General features: G+C 37.9%; 1 protein-coding gene across 2 annotated transcripts in view; it reads left to right on the plus strand.

Annotated features, from left to right (window-relative positions):
• Positions 1-13,884, plus strand: part of ttc28 (tetratricopeptide repeat domain 28) — a 322,836-nt gene that overhangs the window by 84,948 nt on the left and 224,004 nt on the right. The window lies entirely within an intron of this gene.

Raw genomic sequence — 13,884 nt, forward strand, 5'->3', positions numbered from 1 at the left:
CTCGCCATAAATATGCGGTTAACAGTGTTCATGAAAAAACAATGAAGTGGCACCAGCCACGAGCGTAAACAAATAACCAAGACGCTGCATTATTGATAGGGTGCATGCCGCATGCAATCTGAGCTCCGGGTCTCTCTCCCAGGCTTGTGTTTCAGGATCAGGCACCGGTTACACGCACCAAACCGGAGGAAACAGCTTGCAGGGATTTGAGCGTCTCTTTCCGTGGGTGGACGGGGTTGGCAGTCGAGACGGGGCAAACTTGTGCCAGGTTTCTCTGCCTGACAGATGTAATCTCGGCCGTGTGGCACCAGGTGTACCAGTGACACACACACACACACACACACCCACTGTCTGAGTCGAGAGCTGCTCACCTGTTGTCTGGTGCCATTGTGTTCACTATCATAGTGCGTTTGAGGCGCTTTCCATGAAAATGATGCTAAATAGGGCTGAGGACTACAAATATGTAGCAGAAAAAATGTTTCTTGAGCAGCAAATCATCATATTATACTGATTTCTGAAGGATCGTGTGACACTGAAGACTGGAGTAATGATGCTGAAAATTCAGCTTTGATCACATGAATAAATTCTGTTTTAAAATATATTTCCATAAAAAACACTTGTTCACCATTTTTTACTGTATTTTTAATCAATTTAAGAATAAGGAAACATAAAAACAACTTACTGATCCTTAAACTTTTCGATTGAACTGTAATGTATTAAATATTAGTATTTTAATTCAATGTATATTATAAATATTTTTTTTTTGTAACATCAACATTTTCTGCATACAGTTATATATTATATATTCTTGCAAATTAAATGTATAAATGGATTATAAAATACACCATAATGGGTAACAGGGTTGCAGATTCATCTTAAATTAAGATTAAGGTTTTGCTAGTTTGGGTAAATGTTGGTTTGTAGTTATTGATGAACCTATATTTTAAATCTAAGAATAACATTTTGTTTTAATGGACGCAGTCAACTCGACAAATTGTGTAAAAACTAAGAAGTCTGGATGAGATTCTTTACTTGTTGAAATGATTCGTTTCATTCGTTTAAGACAGGACATGTGTTACTTTTTTTGTAATTAATTTAAATGAAACAATAATAGATAGAGATTATGTCAAAATTATAATACTCCTATGATTTGAATTGTTAAGTCTTTAATTGTTAAAACATGACATGTTAATTTTATGGTAAAAACATTTATCATGCGTATCAAATGACTCTCACTCATTTGAATTTTATATTTACTGCTTTGACATATCATTGGTACACACAGATGATGATCGAGCGCATGCTACGCTAGCTGTCCACATCCCAGCGATCACATCAGACTCGCTACGTTTCATTTGCCGTACGTTAGCTTACACAGCTGCTACACACATTTAAAAACTCGAGCTGTCGTTCCCTTGACGCTACAACTGATGGCCGTGTTTGTTTTTACAATGCATGATTTTTGCCATCAAATATTTTCACCATCGAAAGCTGCACCGTAAACCCGACTAATTGCATCTCCATTGGTTTAACAGAACCCGGACACATTAGCATAGCGCACATTAAAACGGGTGGTTGATTTGCTTAGCGTCACTCTGGAAGCTGCCGGCTTTAGGAGGACTGTGAGAGATGATGCTGTGTTTATCTGGAGGAGTCGTTGTGCCGGTTCCTCTGTGTCTTTCCTCCAGGCGTTCATCTGCAGATGTGAACCGCTGAGAGACCATGTGGATGTTTGTTCACACACACACACACAGATCTTCCAGCGAGCGCATGCTGAGAGAAATAAGCCATTATGTCTATTACTGCAGTGCAGTGTGTGGCAGCGGTGGACACACACTCCAAGAGATCAGTGTGTTGGCCACTCATGAAATGACCGTATGTTGTGTGTTCTTACTAACACAGAAGCCTCCGGGATGTGCGCAGAATTGAGATTTGAGACACACGGACTGTGCTTGGAATGAAATACTAGCTTATTGATTACTTTAGGGGTGAACGGTACACATCTTTACACTGAAAATTGTATCGGATTTGCATGTGTACCGAACAAATACAGTGTTGTTTTGACAAATGCATGTGCAATTGTTCCCTAGGATGGGAAAGTATTGTTTATGTTTAGGTATGATGTCACTTTGTAGCCCAACCCGGCATTTCGCATCACGATGGTTCCTTCAAGTAAAACCCAATAGGATTTTCCCATAGGCTTTTGGATTATCGCTGAAATCAAGCTCTGTGATCTACAAAAGTTTAAGATACTTGCACGTTTTGTCCATCAAGATTATCACAGATGAACACAACTTTTTTTTTTAAATAATAAATAAACATTTATATACTTTTGTGCGACACACATTACGTTGAAAGGTTACGCGTGACGTAGGCGGAAGTACCGACCCAAAGTGAACGTGCAAAGACTAAGTCAAACGCCTTTTCCAGAAAAAGAGAAAAAAAAGTAAAACAACGATGATGGACGATTTTAGGTTGGAGGACAAAACGAGATGGAGGTTTTTCGCCCCTACATTTCCCTCCTATCACGCGTGACCTTTCCCCATGATTACGTAATGTGTGGCGCATCACAGCCAGTGCAAGACCAGCATTTGTGGTTAAAAAGCATGTTTTTTTTGTTATTTTGTTGAAAATGGCCGATGGTTTGTCTAGATAAGACTCTTATTCCTCGTCTGTGATCGTTTCGAGACTTTGAAGCTGCACTGAAACTCTTGGACCCCGTTGAAGTCACTATATGGAGAAAAATCCTGGAATGTTTTCCTCAAAAACCTTCATTTCTTTTCGACTGTAGAAAGAAAGACATGAACATCTTGGAAATTTGAATTCTGAAGTGAACTAATCCTGAAGTGATCTAACAGTAGAGCGTTGGTGCTTGCAACGCCGAGGTCATGGGTAAGCAAGAACTGATGAGAATGTAAATGTGCATCTTGAAATGCAATGTAAGTTGCTTTGGATAAAAGCGTCTGCCAAATGCATAAATGTAAAATGTAATATTTGCAATCTGTCTCTACTCTGCGGAAGAAGCGCGGATGATCTGAAAACATCAAAAATACTGACATTTCTGAAATGACATTAAATTGTTGTGATTATAATTTTATGCAAAATAATTGTTAGTCTATTATCAGTTTAATGTAATGCTGCACACCAACAGAAGAAGGTTTATTTTCTGTGAATATTTGCAGCATTCATAGAACACATTACATGCAACTGAAACAGTATATGTTGTATGGTAGTACGCCAAAACAGCATTTGCAATAACAGTTTTGTTATGTTTCCGTCTGCAGCAGATTCAGTTTTCGCCCAGCTGTACCGATCACACTATTAATATCCGAGCACAACAGCGGGAACAGCGGCTCCGCTTGGCAGCCTCGGCTACCAATGCGCTTTACTCGCCAACTCAACTTTTACTGCCAAATGCTATTGTGTAAACATAACTACATTGATTTTGATACTGATGTAAACAATCACGCGGCTCTAAAGGCCAGCAGACGTTCTCCAGAGGATAGAAAGATCTCTCACATTCTCTCTTCTTCTGTCTTTGTCTCGTGGTTTCTCTTGTTTATTGATCACTGGCACACCTGAGTCTCTTGTCAACACTGTTGCTAGAGTTTGCAGTAGAAATTGGAGACATCAAACTGTGGTGTACATGAGCAGATGGTTTACAGCAGCCTAAGGCAAACGTCACTGTTAAAGTTCAGTGTGTGCATCATCATGCAGGGCTTGATGTGCTGTTACTTTATTAAAGAATCAGACAATTTTCACCTGCTGGATGAAAAAAATCACACAGACTTGCATTAGGCGAGGGACTCGAGCCAGTCACCTAGTAACTACCTAGCAACCAGCATAGAAACGTGCCTCAGGATATACCTTCGTGATGCAGAACAACATCCTGGCAACTTTTGCATGTATCCATTATGTAAACATCCATCCATCCATCCATCCAAAAATCTAACTTGTTTATTTATAATGTTACTTATTTAAATAAATAAATAAAATACCAATTTATAAAAAATAAATGTATTTATAAATATGTTTTATTTATTTACATATTAATGTATTTATTTATTCATTTATTCATTATTAATATTATAAATATGTTAATAAACTAATTCATTTAACTAATTTAATTAAACTAATTTATAACTAATTTATATTTTATTTTATTTATAATATATATACATATATATATATATATATAATCTTTTTATTTATATTTTATTTGTTTATTTAAATAAAAACACATTTTAAAAATAAATGTATTTATTTGTATTTATAATTCAATTTTTTTTATTTCAATAAATACATTAAAACGGATTTATAAATAATATTTAATAATATTTATAAATGCATGTATGCATCTATTATATACTGTGTGTGTGTGTGTGTGTGTGTGTGTGTGTTTCTATATACACACTGTGTGTGTGTGTGTGTGTGTGTGTGTGTGTGTGTGTGTGTGTGTGTGTGTGTGTGTGTGTGTGTGTGTGTGTGTGTGTGTGTGTGTGTGTGTGTGTGTATACAGTATATATATGCACACATATATATGGTTTATTTATTTATTATTGTTATTATTATTTTTGCTTGTTTATTTTTTTATTAAAAAAGGATTCAATTATACTTGTAATTTTATTTGGTTTGTTAAATCCCATAAAATTGATTGTTAAAAAAATCGAGTAATTTTATAATGAAAATAATAACTACATTAACTTTTTTGTTTTGTCAGAAACTTGGTTAGCAGAGACTGTTTCTGTAAGGGATGATAGAGATGATATCACATATAGAAACACATCTGTGTCATGAAACATCTCTGGGGTTTTTTCTGTTGGAATAAAGATTAGCTAGTTAAAAATTCTTAAGTATCCATTCTGAAGCAGGATCCAAATAGTTGACCGCGGTCAGGAGAATTTACTGAATGAAGCAGACGATAAGATGTCAGAAGGATGGATTGCACACGTTCTCTCTCTCTCTCTCTCTCGAATGGAATTCAAAGTGAAATCAGGAATCTCGCTGTGATAAAAACAACACAATCTCTTTCTCACCCCGTTCTCTCGTCACGGAGCCCGAGGGCAACGTGCCTGCCTGTTGCCATGGAGACGTAATAGTTTTCCTTCCTGTAATGTGATATGTCTTATCAGGTTCAGGTCGAAAAAAAAAATTCTTCTCAGCTTTTTTTATTTCATGCATCGTTAAACGTTTTTGAGCACTTTGCACAGAAGGCACGTCAGCACACACCTCGTCCATACATCAAAGTGTGAGGAAGCAGCTGCGCATGGCTTTATTAAAGCGCTTTGTTTTTCTTTTACACACTTTTTTAACAGCCACATCTCAACAGTTTAATATCCGCCTTAATTCAACACACAGAGTTCAGACCAAACGCCTTCGAAATAACAAAACTGCTCAGATCTTAAGATCAGAACTTAATACATTAATTACATGATCAAATTCTGACCTAATGAAACAATACATTTATATATTTGTATAATGTTTTTTATATTTATATTTTGTACTTTTTCCTAAGTAATTTTATTCAAAAGAAATGTTTTTTTTGGATGTTGAACATATATATATATATATATATATATATATATATATATATATATATATTTTTTTTGTGAATATTAATCAAAGTTTATCATTTTAAGTTTATAATGGCTATAACTGTTCAATAAATAAAGTTTTATTTTATAATATTGGCATACTTGGTATTGAGAAATGGTCTGCATGTTAAAAGCAGGGTAGGCGAGTTATTCCAGACAAGTTTTTATGTTGAAAGGAATGGCTGCTTTTCAACAAATCATTTGCACACACATTTCTGTCATCTCTCTATCTTGCCTGCAACATTGAAAGCTCCGGTCTCTGTGTTTAGCATGAAAGCTCACATGATTTCCGCCGGCTCGGGATAGAGCAGTCGTGCCACCCGCCATTACTCGACCGCTCATTAAAAAATGCAGATCCGCTCTGGGATTAAGCAAGGTTATAAACAAGGAAGTTAGGTTACATTTTATTTTAAGGTGACTTAGTTATACGTTATTACATGTGCTTTCTATAGTTATATAATATACAAGTATACAAGTAACTAACCCTAAACCAAACCCTAACACTATAGTAAGTACATGTATTTAATGAATATTACCAGGGTTTGAAATTAACACCAGCCAACCTGCCAAATGCGGGTGAAAATCAACTGTGGCGGGAAACGCTGTCAAATTTGGAGGGTTATTATGCTTACTCATTTTGCTGGTGAAGTTCGTGTAAGACAAATCTGCGCAGATTTAGTGCAAAAGTCGTGAGTCATCATGATATATTAAATACAGCGCATTGCGCAGAATCTGCTCATATCTGGCAACATACGTGTCACTAAGCAACAAATAATGGCGCGCTTTTTCATTTCCATTGAAGCAATAGCGAAGATTAAAAAGCATATGGTTAACAGAGAAGAGTTATTTTCCAACATCGTACATTTTTTCATGTTCTTTGTACTGTATTGATCTGTCCTGACATTTGTACTGACATTTTTGGTGGCGAGAATTAAAGAGGAAGGGAGGAGAAGGCTGGATGACAGGATTTAGTTTGAATAAAAAATGAATGTATGAAATCCAAAATTTATTTTAATATATATGTATGTAAAATACATTGTACTTATATTTTGAAAATACCTGCGTGTAATTACAGCTGTAGTTAATGTATGCAATTACATTTGTAATTACACAGTTGACCCAACCCTTACGCCCTAACCCTAACCTTAAACTGACCCATACCACACACACCTGACCCTAACCTTACCTGTATCACTCCTCAATAGCAGCAAAAAGGTTTTACAATACAACATCCACACAATAAGTACATTGTACTTATATTTCAATGTAGGTACATAATACTTAAAGCCCCTTAAAGTAACACCAGGTAACTTTTCAACCTTCATAATATATTTCCAAGTCTCTTGTGATGGTACATTGACTTACAATAGGTTGAAAGACACGTCTGCCATAGCCTGACGGGGTCTGTAGCGTTTTTAATCGTACTTTTAAACTTCGGGTTTCGGTTAGTAACCGGCGAACAAAGAGAACTACAAAACTTGACTGCTTTACGGCATATACGTCACTTCCACCACCACCCCCACTTCCTTAAAATCGCAGGGCTGTCAAGTGTCACGCATTGAGCGTGACAGTCACTCATTTCGGTCTTTTGTCACGCTCTCCCGCCACGCATTGTATTTCTCACGCTGAAAAACTATTTGTAATATATTTAATATGCCGCAGCGCCCAAAACTCTGGCCGCGCCGCTCACACTGTGGAACAGGCATGAATTCAAGCGCATCTCCTCTGGTGTTGTTCGTCTGGTGTTGTTAGCCAATCAGAAAATAGCACTATTGTATCTGGGTAACATTTAACGCAACAACCAATGACACCCCGTAGTCTGGGGTGTTTTTTGTCTGCCTGACTATGTTACGGAAGCTATCTTATCCTCCGTTTATCTTCATGAATCAGGTAATGATTATATTTGTCTTGCCTCAAGCTATAATGCAAATCGATTTGTAAAATTTGCAGATTTATTTATGGTAGCTTGATATTATAATATTGACGATATATGGTTATTATCTACCACTCAAACAATGCATTGAAGTATCATATAGATTCAGTAAAACGGTAACCAATAGACTAGGCTACTATAATGACACTGGCTTGTAAACGTGATCATCGCGATCATTTGTCGTTAGAAAAAGAATAAAACCCATGAAATTATATTCATATGACATGCTGAAATATATGCCACTGTACCTGGGATGAAGACATTTCACACGCGACGCAAGCAGAACACCTGCATGTGACCTCCTCCTACAGTGTTATCATGGTTGTCAACAAATGCACGATGACAGAGTTTACAACAGTAGTAGCGGACAATACTGTTTCCCAACTGTAGGGGGACCCCGAGACCAAAAGTTACCTGGTGTTACTTTAATATAAAGTGGGACCCAATATATTGATCAGCGCTGTCAGTCAATGGAAATCCCCTTAACAATTGAAAGGATACTATGACAAAGATATTGCTTTCCTCATTCAACCCCAACCAACATAAATATATCATTAAACTGTAGAATGGAAGCTGTATCATATCTAATAATTGAAATATATGAGCAATATCACACTCTATCTATTAGACTGGCTGCCGCATTAATTTTGCGTGAAAAGATTGTATTTGTGTTTTATCGAACAATAATTTAAAGGGGTGGTAAAATTTACAAGAATTCACAAGATGTAAAATAAATCTCTGATGTCCCGCGAGAGTGTGTGTGAAGTTTTAGCACAAAATACCCCACAGATATTTTTATATAGCAAGTTAAAGTTGTCACTTTTTGAGGGTTTGCAAAAACGCACCGTTTTGTGCCTGGCCCTTTAAATGCAAATGAGCTGCTGCAGAGGGCGGGGTTTCAAGCGCTCTTGTGTGTTAGCAGCTGCGATTACCTCACGCAGACACACTAAAATGACAGAAACTGTTCTGCCTTTAATGTTAAAACGTAGTCAGACAAAGATGGAGAGACTCAAGAAGAAGTGACAACATGTAGAATGCAACAGGACGTCTCTGAATGGTTAGTTGATGAATTTATGTTGCTGATGTGGAGTTAACTATCGTCAATTAGCATATTCTGTCATGATAATCTATAAATCGCTCGTATAGGAACTGTTGTGAGATGCACACAGAGTGATTTTTTATTGCATGTGAAAAAAAGGATGCTAAAGTTTGAGCTGACTCCCAAATTTACTCTTATACAAAAACTTTTCCTCTTTTCAACATGGACTGCGTGTCCAGGGGTCGGGGTTTATGTAGATTTTAGGGTTGCTGATGTCACTAACCCGGGAGGAATGTTGTGTAGTCCCTACCAGCCGTTTGTTGTAGTCCTTTTCTTTAAAAGCAAATATCTCCCTTTGCTTTGAACTTTAACCCTCTGAGGTCTAAGGGGTTTTTGGGGTCCTTGAGGTGTTCTGACATGCTCTGACATTTGTGCTTTTTTCAGTTATTTATAAACATGTTAATGGCAAAGGTGTAAATTCACTATGTAAATATAGCACAAACGGGGCTACCGTAATATGTGAGCAACATGTATGTACATGTTTGTATTTTTTAGAGAATAATGTTTATGCGTGGTTATTGAAAAAACTAAAACTTAAAGTGTCTGAAATAAGGCCACAAAACACATACTAAATATGTGTCCACAAGACTTTTGACTAATGAGTGTTGTTGCCTAGAATGTTTGCTTCAAAATGATGTGAAAATCATCCTGCCTAATCATTTACACAAAACAATACATTGATTTAAATTTATAAGACACCTTTTGTTTGGAAAGGCAATATGCGTGGAGGCGTGTTCACACCTGAGAAGACAAAGGCCTGATAATGTGACACATACATAATGAGCTGCATATTAATTAGCCCCTTCACACAGGTGTGTCACAGGGTCCCAAAGAATGCAAGGACAAAAGAAATGATCTATATATACATATTTTACAATTAGAAATTGTATCCAATTACAAATAGGTTACAATTACAACAACAATTACAATTTTAACAATATTTCAAGTGTATTTCTTTGTAAAAAGTATACATTTTATCATACGTATTAAAAAAGGTAAGGATTCATTAGTTTGAATATTGGAACAAACACTATAATAACATCCTAGTTGATAATTCAATATACCTACTTTATTTTTGACAAAGTATCATACTTTAACTGAAATTGGTGAACAAAAGCTTAACTATTTAATGTGACAGTAGTCTTTTTTTACAGTCAAAACTTTATAATCTATCCAAAACTAATCACAAAATCTTGTCTAAACATTCATATTTAGTCTATAACATATTGTGCATGATATATTAGCATATACATGTGCATTTGCAGTTTGTTGCTTAAACAGACATTTTATTTCAACATATTTCAGTCTATTTTTACTCATCTTAGTAGGCTGTAGCAATATAGTTTGGATGCGTTCATGTAAACATAACGTTTACTAATGTAGGTGCGAGAGTGAATGAACGGCACAGACACGCGCTGTATAACTGTAGTAAACAAAGCGTGCGCCTGTGCCGTTCATTCATCATTTAGCCTACACACAGACACGCAATTCATATTTAAACAGTCTTTTTGCGGTTTACAGTCAGACACTCTTCAATATCGCGATTAGAACAAAGCACTTAAGAATAAATGACTTACTACATCAGCTGGATCCATTGCTCCTCGAAATGAAACTACCAGCACTTCTGGTACATTTTCCAGGGTTATTAGATAGTATTATTCCTCACAGGGTAGGGATACGCTGTGTTCACAGCGGTAATAAGAAACTTACTAAACATGATTTTATAATCCAGCTGGTGGGCGTTGGCATGTTTGAATGGCTTGCCTTAGACCATTTGCGTTTGAATAGCGCGCGCTCTCCGTGGGCGTGGCACATTAACACGTAATCAGTTATAATGAGCTGGAAAGAAAAAGACTGGCATCTCTCTCTTTTCATACAGATTACATAAACTGAGAATATTTGTTTTTTTATATAAATTAATTCATTGAAAAGAAGAGAGTTCAAGCTTCATTATGGAAAAACACTCGTGCCTGTATGACAAGTATTGGCGGAATTACAGTTAATTTTCGGACGCGTTTCAGAATGAACTTCACTGACAGAGAGAAGGCAGAACGCGCATCATGTTTGTTTTTCTTTATTGGTCTGTCGGATCACGGAGCGGCTGTAAGTCAAACAGGGATCCTTTTACCAGCTTATCTGAGCATTGTTATGCATTACTAAGGGATTCGGGGTGGTTTCATGCAGTTTTTGACTTAATGTTCATTTTAAAGTCTTTGTAATATTTCCACACAAATGACATTTTGGGAAATGATTGTAATGCAGTTTGTGTGCAAGTCAGGAACAGAGATTGGACAAAAAGAAAGTGTGTTTGGAGCAAAAACTGACTAGTTCCAATTCATGGCCGGTCGACCGTTGCATCTCTAATCACATGTAGTCAGGCTATCTAAATATCTTATATCATTTGATGATATTACTTCCAGTTAATTTGAAATATATCGGGAAGTTTAGTGTGTTGCATTGTGGGATACAGTATTCCACGAAGAATGCTAAAGCAATAATTCCTATAAAGCAATGGTTTTTAGTGAATTTAGAACAAAGACCGTAAAGAAATTTGGACATAGTGTCCGTAACGTCACCCGTAGTGTTTCTGAAGAGCATTTTTGAAGCCCAAAGTGGGCGGAGCCGGCCGTCGCCATCTCGGCTGCGCGTCACTCCCGGATGACCGAAAATGTAAAGAAGCGGATTAGCTGAGGTGACGCGTGTGTGATAGTGTAGTGATAGTGTGTGATAGTGTAGTGATAGTGTGTGATAGGTGTAGTGATAACAGCAGCAATACACCTGTCACTCAAGTGGCCACGCCCTTAATTATGCAGAACTTTAAGGCTTAATATAATTTAAACGGATGTGTTATAAAAAAATTCACCCTCCTCACAGTTGTCATGAAGTGAAAAATTTGCTATATAGACCAAAACCACTTTATGTACCAGGCTGTAAACACATTGTTTTCTGCTGTAAAGTTGGGCATTTTAACATGGAGGTTTATGGGATTGACTCTCTTTTGGAGCCTATCTCTAGTGGCCAGTCTATGAACTGCAGTTTAAGTCACTTCTGTGTTGGTTTCAAGAGGGAGACAGGAAGATTACCGCTTGATTTAGAATTTAGAATAGAAAGTATTCTTAATTTTACAGTTTGCATCTCTCATGAGAACAATTTAGATAAAGATGATGAGTGTTTGCAATCATTAGGTTAAAAACAGCCAATGAGAGCAGCGTTTCACAGGCCAATACAAGATCAATCCTGGCATGAATGCACCTGCCCAAACGTGGTCTCGTTCTCATTGGTCAAGGTCGTTTCTCTCTGGGCGGATCTGTCCAATTAAGAGTGAATGCTGGAGATCAATAGTGGCAGAATGTGCCACGGCTGGAAAGACAGATATCCATCCACAAACTCCATCTATAAAGGTCTGTGCCACTGGGCAACCCTCTCTGTCCAATTAACACACAATGGTGTAGATGTGATATCCACTGTGAGCCATTTACCACAGTCAACGGGCGGCGATTAAACCCGCCCGATAGAGAGAGACGATAACCGCCTTAGCTCAACGTTTCAGTTTAACCGCAGCGCTTTCACCTTGATTGCCTTTGCGTGTGTGTGTGGGAAGCGTGCTGGCCTCAGTCTGGGTGGATAAATCTCATGGAGGCTGATGCAAGAAGAACACCAAGATGATTTTCAGACTAGCTGGATTCTGTTTTCTTCTAACCGTCTTATGAGCTTTGACTCTCTTGTCTCTGCTTCTCTGTATACTGTAGTTGTTTGGCTGCGTTCAGAAAGGAATTGTAGTGCACTGCTCACTGTATACTACACTGCATATACTGTGTACTGTCTAAGGGTTGGTGGTATGGCATATATATATACTGTGTATATATATATATATATATATATATACATACACACACACACACACACACACACACACACACACACACACACACACACACACACACACACACACACACACACACACACACACACACACACACACACACACACACACACACACACACACACACATGTTGCATTGTGGAATTGCATGAAGTTTGCTCTATTGTATGCCACACATTTTCTCAAATTCCAGGTCATCTGGGTTATTTGAACACTGTGCACTGTGGACATACTTTATGGTAGTATGTAATTACAAACACTCTTTCTCTTTCTCTTTCCCTCCACCTCTGTTCTTCTCTGGCATGACTTTCCGGCTGATGCATGCTGGCAGTGTGTGGAATTGGCATTGCCCGCTCGAGACCTAACTGGAGCGAGCCGTGCCTGGCACCGGGATGAGATTAGTTTCCTCTCGTTCCCCACGTTTGAGATGGAAAGCATGGCTGTTGTTATTCATAGCCCAGCGGTTTACCTGACCCGAGTCAAAGGCGCGTTGCAAGAATTGTTTTGCGCGTGCGTCTGCGAACTGCGAACACACTCTGTAATCCGTTTGTGGAGTGTTTATTTCGCAGTGCACTAGATTCACAGCTTGACTGGCGCTCGAGGACGTGTGCCGCAGCTGCTGGAGAGCGAGGGAATGCATCTCAGTGCATTGGAAGAATGACAACAGGTATAAGATGAGTTTTTACAGCTCTCTCTGGGAGATCTCTCCTTCAAATATGGCCCTGATCTGTCAGCCGGCTCACGGGGAACATGCATGAGGAAGAAGATCAGTATAATACTATCTAACTCATATGAAGTGGTGATGTAGGAGACATCTTTGCTCTGGGTGACAGGTGTGGGCTTCTGTCGGGGGAGAGCGCACTATCACATGTGTAATATAGCTTTCTAAGAGGAATGGCTGTCACTTATTTTCTCTGAATAATGGAGACGAGAGGCTGTCATTAAAATGGCTGGTCTTCTGTAGCCGGGAGACTCAGATCCAGTCCTGCAGACGCTTCCCTTGTGTTTCTCTGGGAGGAATCGGATCCAGGGATTTGAGATGTGCTCCTGTCGAGAACAGAACAACGAATCGGAGATAAGAGCACAACTTTTAGGATGTGTTCACACTTATAGTTCGGTTTTCATGTTTCTTTTACTCTCTCAAGTTCTCAACAAAAACTGGATGCTTTGTTAGTGCTAATGCAGTGAAATGTTTCTCTCATATACTGACTATGTATTTTTGGCAAGGTTTCTTAGTATTGTATGGAAGCTTGTTTCCGCCACAGAATAAAACATTTTAAAAGATAATTGTGACTTTTTATCTCACAATTGCGAGTTTACACTTTATTTCTCAGGATTGCGTGGTATAAAGCTGAAATTGCATGTTCTAAAGTCAG

Source organism: Siphateles boraxobius, unplaced genomic scaffold (genome assembly GCF_051911475.1).
Source record: "Siphateles boraxobius isolate OS27281-9 unplaced genomic scaffold, OSU_SipBor_1 25, whole genome shotgun sequence".
NCBI lineage: Eukaryota > Metazoa > Chordata > Actinopteri > Cypriniformes > Leuciscidae > Siphateles > Siphateles boraxobius.